Here is a 13,607-nt window from a genome sequence, read left to right as displayed (position 1 = left end):
AGTCAAGAAACTATGATGTAAGTGTATACAAGTTATATTTTTAGACTGGGCATGATGGCTCATGCCTCTGGGAGGCCGAGCCGGGAGTATTGCTTGAGCCCTGGAGTTTGAGACCAGTCTAGGCAACATAGTAAGACCTCATCTCTACAAAAAAATAGAACACTAGCTGGGTGTGGTAGTGAGCAATTGTAGTCCCAGCTACTTGGAAGGCTGAGGCCAGAAGGATTGCCTGAACTCAGGAGCTGTGGTGAGCTGAGACATTGCCACTGCCCTCCAGCCTGGGTGACAGAGTGAGATCGCAACTCAAAAAAAAAAAAAACGAAACAAGTTGACTTTTGAGATATTGAGTAGGACATATACTTTTTAATGTGTGTGACATGACTAAATTTTACTTTTTGCTGCTTATATTCTTCATGATAACTTTAGCAAACTTTTTGCAGAATGGTGGCAGAACTGGGCTTTGTATTTGTTATTGCTGCTGTAACTAATTGCCACAAATTTAATGGCTTGAAACAACACAGATTTACTGTTTTACAATTCTGAAAGTCAGAAGTCCGACAGAGGTCTCACTTGGTTACGTTCCTTCTGCAGACTCTCTCAAGAATTGGTTTTCTTGCCTGTTCCAGCTTGTATAGGCTGTACCTACACCGTCACTTCTGGTCTTTCTCTGTTCAAAGCTAGCAGCCAGGTATCTTCAAATCTCTGTCTATAATACTACCTCTCATGTCTCCCCCTTTCACTTATAAGGACCCTTGTGTTTACATTGGGCTCACCCAGATAATCCAGGATAATCTCCTCATTTCAAGGTCAGCTAATTAGTAACCTTAATTCCGTCTGCTACTTTAAAATTCTCCCTTGATCGGTAGCAACAATGTTTTCACATTTTTGGGGCAGGTGGCATTCTGCTTATCACAGGCTCCTTAATTTAGTAAAATGTTTTAGCTATATAGGCCTTTCTGTGAAGTGAGATTAATATTTACTGTTTACAAGACTAGATGCATTGGCTCACTTCTGTAATCCTAGCACTTTGGGAGGTAGAGGTGAGAGAATTGCCTGAGCCCTGGGGTTCGAGACGAGCCTGGGCAACTTGGTGAGACCTCGTCTCTACAAAAAATAAAAAAATTAGCTGAGTGTGGTGGCACATGCCTGTGATTCCAGCTGCTTGGAAGGCTGAGGCAAAAGGATCGCCTGAGCCCAGCAGGTTGATGCTGGGATGGCCGTGAGCATGCCACTGCACTCCAGCCTGGGCGATGGAGTGAGACTCGGAGGCAAAAAAATAAATTTTTTTTTTTTATTCTTTACCATGAATAAATTTTGTGAAGATGGAAATTATATGCTAATGCAGACATGCTATGCATAGAATACATTCAATTTACAGATGCTTTCTTCTTGATCTTATCTGCTAGGTAGATGCTTGGTAGGGGCTAGGTAATCTCCAGGGTGACCATTGGACTTGGTAAACTCCAGTCTGAATACCTGACTCTTCTAAAGTCAGCTTTTTGTTTTAGAATCCAGCCTTTCCAGACCTTTACATGATTAGAATAGTGATGATTTATAGCACAATATTGAAAAAAAGATGGATGAGTGCTGCATAACTCTATTTTATGATTTAAATCTGTCTTAATCTAGAAGCTACAGCTCACTTTTTAAGCAGGCAGCTTTTCTACAACGATTTTCTAAAGGATTGCTGTAGAACATAATGCAGGGGAACCTTGAGCAATTGCACTTTTAAATTACTTATAATTATTTTGTGTGTGCTTAGTTGGTATTTTTTGAAGCTAATGTCATTTCTTAATTTTTCTTTGAGCCACATTTTTACTTGCTTAACTCAGTCTTTCTAAGCTCTCAAAATCATGGCACTGTGAGGCAAGATTCATAGAGTGAAGGAGTATATGTGGAAATGGGCTGTCAGAAAACCCTTGCCGAAGGGAATTTTAGGGACAGGCATATGTCCTCTATATTGTTTCTATTTCTAGATTAGAATTTGGGATACACTATTGTAGAATACATTTAGTGAAAAATTTGCTATGAGAACATTCACAAGATCATCTTGTAGCTCTGATGGATGGAAAGGGTAGTCCATTGATTCTTACTACAAATCCTAGTACATTAAATAGTTGAGATTTTCTCAGTTATGTGTTGGAAAAAATTGTTTATCTTTGTAGATTACATTTGTATATCTTTGTATACACAATTGCTGATTGAATATAACTTAAGTTAGAATGTGTCTAAAGATTGAGCTATCGCCAGTGATTTGCTTCTTGTAGCGTAACAGAATTCTGTTACTCTAGGATATCATTCCTGATTCTGCGCCTTCTCTCTTTGTGCTATACAGTTCTTATTTCTAGCATATCCCCTATGATACTCTAATAACAGGTTATATGTACTGGGCAAATATTTATTTTCACCAATGCGTTATTACAAAATCAGTTTATAGAGTCTTGAGTGATACATTTATGCTTGTAGTTTGTTGTACATATATTAAATATTTTGTACAGTGTTTGACCTGCTGGGCTTAGGTGATCCTTCTACCTCAGCCTTTCGAGTAGCTGAAACTACAGGTGCAGGCCACCATGCCCGGCTAGTTTTTTTTTTTTTTTTGTGATTTATTGTAGAGACGTGGTCTCACCAAGTTGCCCAGCTGGTCTCAAACCCTGGGCTCAGCAATCCTCTCGCCTCAGCCTCCCAAAGTGCTGGAATTATAGGCTGAGCCACCGCCTATAACTTTTTAAAAATTAAAATATTGACACCTCATTTTACATTCAGGATCTACTCTTCATTGTCATACTTCATTGGAGGTATGTTAGACTGCTTACCTCAACACCCTGATGATAGCTAATGTGGGGTGGAATGGGTTTGTTAGGTTTAAATCCTGCTCTCCTTTTAACTAGTTGCAGGGCCTTAGGCAGTTACTTCCTTGGGTTTTATTTTCAGCAGATGAAGAATGTGGATAATAATATTTACTTAAGTGCTTTGTGATTAATTAAATATATGCATGCAAAATACTCATTACTGTGTTTGGTTTATACGTGCCAAAAAGTAACTGGGAAAGGATCACTTTACTAGATGACTTCACATTCCCAATTACTCATAATTTAGAATATGTACTTGGTATAGTTAGTGAGCATTGCCTTATGATAAATAGTATTTATTACCTTCATCTGATTATTGGAAATCAGATTCATAGCTTTGGTTAAACTTTGTTCTTGCAGCCAAAGGTATGGACTTTTTTTTTTCGTTCCTGGTTAATTATTATTTAATTTAAAAAGGGAATTGAATGACTTAGAGTGTCTGGAAAACATTTGTTTTGGGAAAGTGTCTTTAGATAATGTAAAATTAAGGAATATAAATTTTGGGTGGGAGATAGTAGAGTCTCATTGGTTAAAACTTTGAAATCAGACTGTTTGAATTCTAATCCTAGTACTCTTACTGCCTTGTGACCTTGGGCAAATGAGTTTAAGCTTCTCTAATGCTTAATTTTAAATCTCTGAAATGAGGATAATGATAAAACCTACCTCCTACTTTGGGAGGATCGAATGAAGTTATCCATATAAAGCATTTAGTGTGGTGTCTAATATTCACTAAATGATCCACAGCAGTTGGTTCTTAGTAATGATAAATAGGAGTAGGGATAAGAGTAGGGATAAGTAGTGGGCATGGTCTAAGGTGTGTTGTTTAGAGCAGTGTTATTGGTAGGAAGAAAATATGAGCCTTGTAATTTTATAAATTTTGTAATAGTTGTAGTAAGTAAAAAGAAGCAGGTGTTGAAATTTATTATAATAGTGTTTTGTTTAACCTAGCATATCCCAAACATTCTCATTTCAGCATGTAACAATATAAAAATTATTAATGAGATGTTTCATTTTTTTCCACACTATATCTTTAAAATCTGATGTGTATTTATACATACAGCACATATCAATTTGAATACTAAATTTTCTTTGGAAGTAACTGTTTCTGTATTTAGATTTCATAAGGTTTACAGTTGAAAAAGTAGATTCACATATCCAGGTTGTTGTAAACATATGTAAAGGTTTTCTGATAAGTATCAAGTTTTCTTATGAGTATTGGTTAACATTCAGATTAATGAAAATTAAATAAGATTTCAAATTGAGTTATTTTGTAGTAGCGTAGCCACATTTAAGTGCTCAGTAGCACATGTAGTTGGTGACTTCTAATTAGACAGCACAGGTTTGGAGGCTCTTTCTGTGTCCCTGTGTTCTTCCCCATGCCTCCTCTTAAAGTCGTTTGATAGTTATGGTTTTATAGTTCTGTAAAAAAGTTATTTCATTTTTGCCTAGATAAGGTTTTGCTATCTTCCTTTAAATAGTACCATGTTCCTGTTGAATTTTGGCATTTCTTAATGTACAGAGAATACATTTTTTCCCTTTCATTTCCTATGCACATTTAGTATTTTCCTTTGATGGTGTTTGATTTAAAAATAGTTAATTTTTCTAATAATCGAAAATTATTTTTGTTTAAAAATGCTCCATATATATCTATATACTATTCAGTAGATATCGTGTCTGTCATGTGCCAGGTACTATTGTTGTTGTTAAAGTTACATTTAAATATTAAACTTTGTATATATGCCATTTACCTTTTATTTCATGTGACTCATATAATTATTTGATTTGATTGTTTATACATAGTTTATTTTTATACTTGGATTTTTTGGGGAGGTACTTTATTTTATTTTACTTTTTGAGCCAGGGTCTTACGCTGTTGTTACCCAGGCTAGGGTACAGTGGCATGGTCATGGCTTACCATAGCCTCTGTCTTCTGGGCTCAGGTGATCCTTCCATCTTATCTTCCTGAGTAGCTGGGACTACAGACACATGCCACTATTCCCTGCTAATTAAAAAAATTTTTTTTACGGAGATGAGGTCTTACTATGTTGCCCAGGCTGATCTCAAACTCCTGGGCTCAAGCAGTCCTCCCACTCTGGCCTCCCAAATTGCTGAGATAGGCTTGAGCCATTGTGGCAGGCCACTCATCTTCACATATATTTAATATGAAATAGTAACTGACTTTTAGATTAAATACATGAGCTAAAGGCTAAAGTTTTTTAATTTTTAGAAAGTTCAGTGATCAAGTTTTAGAGACTAGTAAAAATAAATGATTAGAGATGATATACTTCAGGGTAGCAAACATGCTGGTGATACAGCTTTAAAACTTAATTTGGAAATTTAAAACATACAAAAATGAAGTTCATTGTTTTGCATACTCATCTCCTAGCTCCGGCAATTGTCAGCATTTTGCCTTCTTGTTTTATCTGTTTTACTCTGCTGCCCCTCCCTTTCCCCTTCATACAGCATTTTTTATTTTTTTATTTTTTGAGTTGGAGTCTTACTCTGTCGCCCAGACTGGAGTGCAGTGGCCGCTCCCGGCCACCGCAGCCTCGCCTGCTGGGCTCCGGCGATCCTTCCGCCTCAGCCTTCCGAGTAGCTGGAATTACAGGCAAGCGCTACCACGCCCGGCTAATTTTTTGATTTATTGTAGAGATGAAGTCTCGCTGCCCAGGCGGGTTTCGAACCCGCGGGTTCAGGCAATCCACTCACCTTAGCCTCCCAAAGGCGCGGGATTACAGGCTGAGCCACCGAGCCCGGCTTGTATCAGTTTTTATCTTGTCTTAAAAATCTTGGATCCTAACAACATTAACATATTATACATGTAACATATGTTAGTTTTGAAATAATAACACCAGTCTTTTTAATAATAATAATTATACATGGCAACCCCTTCAGGTCCCCTCCCCATGTGGGAGCTTTTCTGTCCTCTTTTTTTTTTTTGAGTTGGAGTCTCACTCTGTCACCCAGACTGGAGTGCAGTGGCTGCTCCCGGCCACCGCAGCCTCAACCTGCTGGGTAGGCTCCGGCGATCCTTCTGTCTCAGCCTCTCAAGTAGCTGAAACTACAGGCACGCGCTACCATGCCCGGCTAATTTTTTGATGATTTATTGTAGAGATGAGTTCTCGCCAAGTTGCCCAGATGGGTCTCAAACCTGCGGGCTCAGGCAATCCACTCACCTCGGCCTCCCAAGGCGCAGGATTACAGGCTGAGCCACCGAGCCCGGCTCTGTCCTTTTAATAAATCCTACTTTCTCAAAAAAAAAAAAAAAATTACTTAATGAATGAAATTTAAGATTTCTTTACTTTTTTTTGTTCTTAGACTGTAGTCTACCGGGGATGTAAGGTCAGAATACTTATTTATTTTTTTATTATTTATTTATTTATTTTTTGATTCATAAGTGAAAATAAAATCTTACAAATTAAAAAAGAGTATTTTAAATAGATATTTAAGATACGTGATATATTTCTACTCTACAACTTGAAAATAGAGTATTCATTTCAGTTGTTTTTGTTTCTTAGGGATTGCTCTGTTTTTATACATACACACACACACACACACACACACACACACTTTTTTTGAGGCAAGGTTTCACTCTGTTGTGCAAGGCTGGAGTGCAGTTGTGCAATTGTAGTTCACTGTAGCCTCGAACTTTTAGGCTCAAGCGAGCCTCCATTCTCAGCCTCCCAAGTGGCTGGGACTACAGATGTTTGCGACTACACCCAGCTGCTTTTTATATTTTTTTTGTAGAAACAGGGTCTTGCTATGTTGTCCAGGTTGTTCTTGAACTCTTGTCCTCAAACACTTTTCCTACCTCAGCCTCCCAAAGGGTTGGGATTACAGGCATGAGTCACTGTGCCCAGCCTTCTTTAAAATGTTTTTAATGCAGGATATTTACATGGTTTCAAAATGTTGAGGGTATTTTTAAAAAGATGTTACTGGTTTGCATATCATTTTTCTGCTCACATTCTATCAGTGACTAAAAAAGTATTATTTTACCATATGTTTTACTTAAAATTTATTATAGCCTTACATGAATTCTTAAAGGTTCAGATTTGAAAGTTCAGGGTAAATTTTCCAAGTTACCAGATGGTTACTAGATGTCAATTAATAGTTTTTGTTTATATATTGCATTTTAGAATTTTAAATATTTTCCTGGGTTTTGAACATATTGCATGTCATTAGAAGGCAGATGGAACAATAATTGCTTAGAAGTTGAGATTATGGCACGTACAGATAATCAGTTTTACTCTTGTAATCCATCTCCCCCCCAATCAGCTAATAACTATTTAAAGATATTTTACAGACTAATACACTGACATAGAGTCAAACTTCCAGATTATGTTGCTCAAGTTTGCCACACTAGGTGCTTTTATTTATTTATTTATTTTTTGAGTTGGAGTCTCACTCTGTAGCCTAGGCTGGAGTGCAGTAGCACGCTCCTGGCCACCACAGCCTTGACCTGCTGGTCTCCGGCGATCCTTCTGCTCAGCCTTTCAAGTAGCCGGAACTGCAGGTGTGCGCTACCACACCCAGCTAATTTTTTGATTTGTTGTAGAGGTGAGGACTCACCAAGTTGCCCGGGTGGGTCTCGAACCGGCGAGCTCAGGCAATCCACTCACCTCGGCCTCCCAAAGTGCTGGGATTACAGGCCGATCCACTGAGCCCGGCCACCAGGTGCTTTTCCAGTAGAGGAGAAAGAAGGAATCTTTTCCTAAAAGTCTGCATTCTCTCTCTCTCTCTCTCTCTCTCTCTCTCTCTCTCTCTCTCTCTCTCTCTATATATATATATATATATATATATATATTTTTTTTTTTTTTTTTTTTTTGTGCTTAATGCTGAGTTACCATGGAAATAGATGTTAGAATCAGCTCTTAAGTAGGAAGGTAGTGATAAACTGACTGTACTGCTGTATTGGGTTGCTAGACTTTATTTGGCCCTTTCTTCCTCTTTAATCTTTCCACCTTCTCTTTCATTTTTTCCTTTGGTTTCTGTGCTTTTGAGAATATTCTGTATGGTTTACCCCAAAATAGACGTACCTAGGCTTGGGTAGCAGCTTGTTTTTGCTTATATTTATATTATCTGTAAGTAGATATTTTACCTCACATCTGCTTATAGATAGTATAAGTAGATATTTATACTGAATTGGCACATTGACTCTTAATGTTTCTTAGGAAGTGATTGTCTCTGGGGCGTGACAGTGTAGAAACATTTAATGTCTACTTTGTGGAGTTAGGATGCTTGATTTTTTAAAATGAGCATGCATTGTTTTATCATTAAAATTTTACTTGTAAAAATTTGTGTTAGTGATCAATATTTAAAATAAGTGAAAAGTAAAAAGGGAGGAAAAGTGATAATCCTTTCATAGCATGTATATTTTTTGGCCTTGACATTAAAATTTAATTGTATGTTATTATTAGTTATTGTACTTAGATACTGAGGATAACAGTTGCTATGTCATAGTGTTGTTAGGGGATTAAATTTTATAATATTACTAAAGCATAATGCCTGGCAAAAGGGAGCAATCAATAAAACAGGAGCTCTGGCCATGGTGAATACTAGATTTGCTGCCCTATACGTTTTGGGAGGGGGTAGTATAGCTATACAGGTATATTATGTGATCTTAGAGCTGTGTATTCATTTCAATCTACAACCTTCTCTTGGAGCTATCTTTTTGACTGTTAAGTTCTACCTCAGCTTTTCTCTTCTGTCATTATATTTCTAGTCATTTACAGTCTTCTGCTCAGCAAAGACTTTCGGGTCTATTTTGTACCCATTCTGTTACTGTTAATATACTCTTATATATCTATAAGTAGATATATAGCTTTCTTTTTTTAATACTAATAAAAAAGTTAAATTTCAAGTTTTATGTATGTCCTGAATGATATACTTCACCCAACCTTAAATTGGTTCATGTAATTGAAACAAAGATCTTTTGGGTATGTATTCCAGATGTCATTGTAGATATAATTTGGAAAATTTGAAATTTCTAAGAGCTTTTATTGAAATTTATAGGTCACTAACATTGGAATTGAATATTGGAAACTGGAACTGTTTCTGTAGTATTCAGGATGGAAGATTTCTGTAAGCACATGCAGTTCTTCACAAATGCACTCTTGGGTACAACTGGGATGATTGAAAAATTATATCTTATGTAATATATAATGAAATGAAGAAGTAGACACCTTACATTAGAAGTATACCTGTATTCTTGAAGTCCAAATATTTATTTATTTTACTTAATTTTCCAAATAAAACATGGCTGAAAAATTTTTAAAAATGCATATAAAGGAATATAGTAAAAAACCTTTCATCCTACCTTTTGACTCACTTGTTGAGTTTGTCTTCTTTCTGCACAGATAGTAATTGTTATTTGTTTCTTGTATATTGTTCCATAGTTACTTACACATAGAAAAGCAAACACAAGTTTGCTTTCTTATTCCTCTCTTTTTTGCCTTCAGTTTTTAAATTATACATACTGTTCTGTATTTTTTGTTGCTTAGCACTTCTGGGAGATGTTTCTATATCAGTACATAGCAAATGCCCTCATTTGTGTGTTCTTTATAACAACTTTTATTGAGGTATAATTTGTACACCAAAACTTAAACCATCATAACTGTAAAAAATTAAGGAATTTTTGAAAATTTTTATTATTTATTCTTTTTTCTTTAGCAGCAGGGTATCGCTCTGTCATCCAGGCTGGAGTATAGCAGCATAATCATAGCTCAGTATAACCTCAAACTCCTGGGCTCAAGCGATCCTCCTGCATCAGACTCCTGAGTAGCTAGAAATACAGGTGCACACCATCATACCTGGCTAATTAAAAAAATTATTTTTACTGGGCGAGGTGGCTCAACCTGTAATCCCATCACTTTAGGAGGCCTATGCGAGAAGGTTGCCTGAGCCAGGAGTTGGAGCTCAGCCTGGGCAACTTGGTAAGACCTCGTCTCTATGATGAATCACAGAAAATTAGCTGGGCGCAGTGGCGTATGTCTATAGTTCCAGCTACTTGGAAGGCTGAGGCGGAAGGATCGCCTAAGCCCAGCAGGTTGAGGCTGCGGTGGCTGTGAGCGTGCCACTGCACTGCAGCCTAGGTGACAAGAGTGAGACTCCAACTCAAAAAAAAAAAAATTATTTTTTGTAGAGCCACGGTCTCACTGTGTTGCCCAGGCTAGTTCTGGACTCCCTGGCCTCAGGCAGCACTCCCACCTCAGCCTCTCAAAGTGCTGGGATTTATAGGCATGAGCCACTGTGCCTTGTTGTCAAGGAATTTTAAGTAGATGTCTAAGGTTGTGCACCATCACCGTAATCTGTCATCCTTAAAAAGTTCCTCCTGCTGGTTGAGTGTGGTAGCTCACGCCTGTAATCCCAGCACTTTGGGAAGCCAAGGCAGAAAGATTGTTTGATGACAGAAGTTTGAGATCAGCTTAGGTAAAATTGTGCGACCTCCATCTCAATAAATTAATTAAAATAAAATAAAATAAAATAAAATAAAAATTCCCTCATCCTCATCTACAGTCAGTCCTCCCGTCCGTTTCCAGACTCAGAGAACTGATTTTCTCATTTGTTTTTGCAGTCCTGTACTAGTTTTATGGATGTAACATAATTTATTTAACTGTTTTGCTAATTTCCCTGTATTTGGACATTTAGGTTGTTGTTGACCTTTTACTTTTACAAACTGGTCTGAGATGAGATAACTTTGTGAATGTATTATTTCATACATGTGCAAGAGTAGGATTATTTCATACCTGTGTAGGATTTATTCCTAAAGGTAAGATTACTGATTAAAACATATATACTTTAATTTTTAATCTTGATAATTATTACCAAATTATTACCAATTATTTCCCGTATAGGTTATACATATATTTTCATTCTCCCCAGCAATATGAGTGCTTATATTTTCCCATATCTTACCGGCCTAGTATGTTACCAAGCTTATGAATTTTTATTATTTGCTTAGTCTTGTGAATTTTTGCCAATCTGACAGTGAATAATGGTGTTTTGGAATAGTTATTATTTAGTAGATTTTACATCAAAGTTATGATTGAATATCAGTGTCTTTTCATATGTTTAAGAGTCAATTGTTTTTCTTTTTATATGAACTACCTCTTTTTATATGCTCATTTTACTGTTGAATGCTTAGTCTTTTTAAAAATTTACTGATTTTAAGTGTTCTCTGTATAAGTGATATTAGCTCTTTGCTTAGTGATATGATTACAAAGAATTTTTTAAGTTATTTATATTTTTATTTGTTTGATTTGTGTAGGGTTTTTTGGTTTTTTTGCCATCTAGAGTTTTTTGTCTGGTTACATTTCATAATCCTTTTATACCTCCTGAACTTTGAGTTAATTTAAGTAAGGCAGGCTTGGCACGGTGGCTCATGCCTGTAAACCCAGCACTTTGGGAGACCAAGGGCAGAAGTTTGAACACAGAAGTTATAGATCAACTTGGGCAACATAGCAAGTCCTTGTCTTTACAAAAAATTAAAAATAAAAAAAACTAGCCAGACAGTAGTGGCACTTGCTGTGTCCCAGCTACTTGGAGGTGAAAGGCTAAGGCAAAAGGCTTGCTTGAGCCCAGGAGGTCAAGGCTCCATTGAGCTGTGATCGTGCCACCACACTCTAGCCTGGGTGACAGAGTAAGACCCTGACTCAAAAAAATTTAAATAAAAATAAAGTAAGGCATATATTGAATCCCCTTCCAAGATCATAACTTATTATACCACTGTGAAGTAAGCTAGAGTTTTGACCAGTCCTACCTACTTGCTTCTGTGGTGAATAACTTTGAACATGTGTTATCTCACACATGTACAAGTATATCTGTTGGAAAAATTTTGGGGTATATTCCTAGGGCCAGGGCTTTATGCATTCTTTTTTTTTTTTTTTTTTTTTTGAGTTGGAGTCTCACTCTGTTGCCCAGACTGGAGTGCAGTGGCCGCTCCCGGCCAGTGCAGCCTCGACCTGCTGGGCTCCGGCGATCCTTCCGCCTCAGCCTTCCAAGTAGCCGGAATTACAGGCATGCGCTACCATGCCCGGCTGATTTTTTTTTTTTTTTAATTTATTGTAGAGATGAGGTCTCGCTGCCCAGGCGGGTCTTGAACCCGCGGGCTCGGGCAGTCCACGCACCTCAGCCTCCCAAAGGCGCGGGGATGCATTCTTAATTTTGATAATTGTTGTCAAATTTAATAAATGTATCTTTCAACACTATGAAGATATTGCATTGCTAATAACTGGTGCAGAAATTAATGGTTATTTGTATTCAAGATGCCAGATTGTTAGACTCCTCCAGGACTAGAAAGGCTTTGGTTGGAAATAGAACACTTAGCTGTAAATAAGTATCTTCCTTTTTCATTATGTATTGGTCTTCAGGACACCAGAATTACATTTTAGAAATTCCTTGGGAGAATTTGGATTATCTCTTAAAATAAAAAATGTGCATGTTCCATATACATACCCCTTCTGACATCTACTCTAGGGCAACGCTTATACAGGTGCATAAGGAAACATGTATGAATATGTTCGTTGCAGTTTTCTTTGTAATAGTGAAAAACAGGAAGCCATGTAATATCACCAATAGAGGAGAAGTTAAATAATTATGGTAAATTTCTATAATGGGTATCCCATAAAAGTAATTTGATATCTGTGTTTACTGATGTGGAAAGATCTCTAAAACTTGTTTTTGTTTTTAAGTCAGAGTCTCACTCTGTTACCTAGGCTGGAGTGCAGTGGCAATCTGACCAGGGCTTTACCACAGCCTAAACTTCCTGGGTTTAGAAGATCCTTCTGCCTCAGCCTCCCAAATAACTGAGACTACAGGCATGCGTCACCATGCCTGGCTAATTATTTGAATTTTTTTTTTTTTTTTTTTTTGTAGAGATGAGGTCTTACTCTGTTGCCTAGGCTGATCTTGAACTCCTGGGCTCAAGCCTCCTGTCTTGGCCTCCCAAAGTGCTGGGATTACAGGTGTGAGCCACTGCGCCTGGCTAAAACATTTTTTTGAATGAGAAAAAGTTGAAAGACAGCATATTAAATATATAATACCAATTCCGTAAAAATATAATTACAGAATTGTTATTATACATGTACGTGTATGTAAGTGAAAGTGTGCCTAAGATGTGGAAGGACATAGTGCCAAAGTGATAGTAGTGGTTACTAATGGAAAGTGATAAAGATTGGATATGGTAAATCAAGATTTACCTTAATGTTTTTCTGTTTTACAAGAATAATCATAGATTACACAACTAAAAGCTAATTTTAAATGTATATTGGAAAAATTACGTTTTTTTCTACGTAGAGCCCTGTTACACAGGAATGGATAATGGATTTTGTCAAATTCATTTTCTGTGTCTATTGAGATGATAAGTTTTTTCTTTTTAAATTTGTTGATAAGATGAATTACACTGATTGACTTCTGAATTTTAAAACAATCCCTGCTTTCTACAGTAAACTGTATTTGATCAGGATGCATTATTGTTTGTAACATATTGTTGGATTCTTTTTGCTAGAGCTGTATTTAGAATTTTAGCATTTATGCCTGTGAGAGATATTGGCCTGTAGTTTTCTCATACTGCCATTCTAGATCAGAATAATGCTGGCCTTGTAGAATGAATTGGGAAGGATTTCACCCTCCTCAGTTTTCTGGAAAGGTTTGTGTTGAGTTCATGTTTTTTATTTAAATGTTTTGTAGAATTCACCAGTGAAAGTATCTGGGCCTTGAGGTGTGTGTGTGTGTGTGTGTGTGTGTGTGTGTGTGTGT

At 36.9% G+C, this 13,607-nt stretch overlaps 1 protein-coding gene across 4 annotated transcripts in view; it reads left to right on the top strand.

Annotated features, from left to right (window-relative positions):
• The window catches only part of ARID4B (AT-rich interaction domain 4B), a 151,414-nt gene that overhangs the window by 17,284 nt on the left and 120,523 nt on the right, over positions 1 to 13,607 (top strand). The window lies entirely within an intron of this gene.

Source organism: Carlito syrichta, unplaced genomic scaffold (assembly GCF_000164805.1).
Source record: "Carlito syrichta isolate Samal-C Ts95f unplaced genomic scaffold, Tarsius_syrichta-2.0.1 Scaffold153520, whole genome shotgun sequence".
Taxonomy (NCBI): Eukaryota; Metazoa; Chordata; class Mammalia; order Primates; family Tarsiidae; genus Carlito; species Carlito syrichta.
Note: the sequence above shows the minus strand (reverse complement) of the source record. Positions and strands in the feature narration are given on the sequence as shown.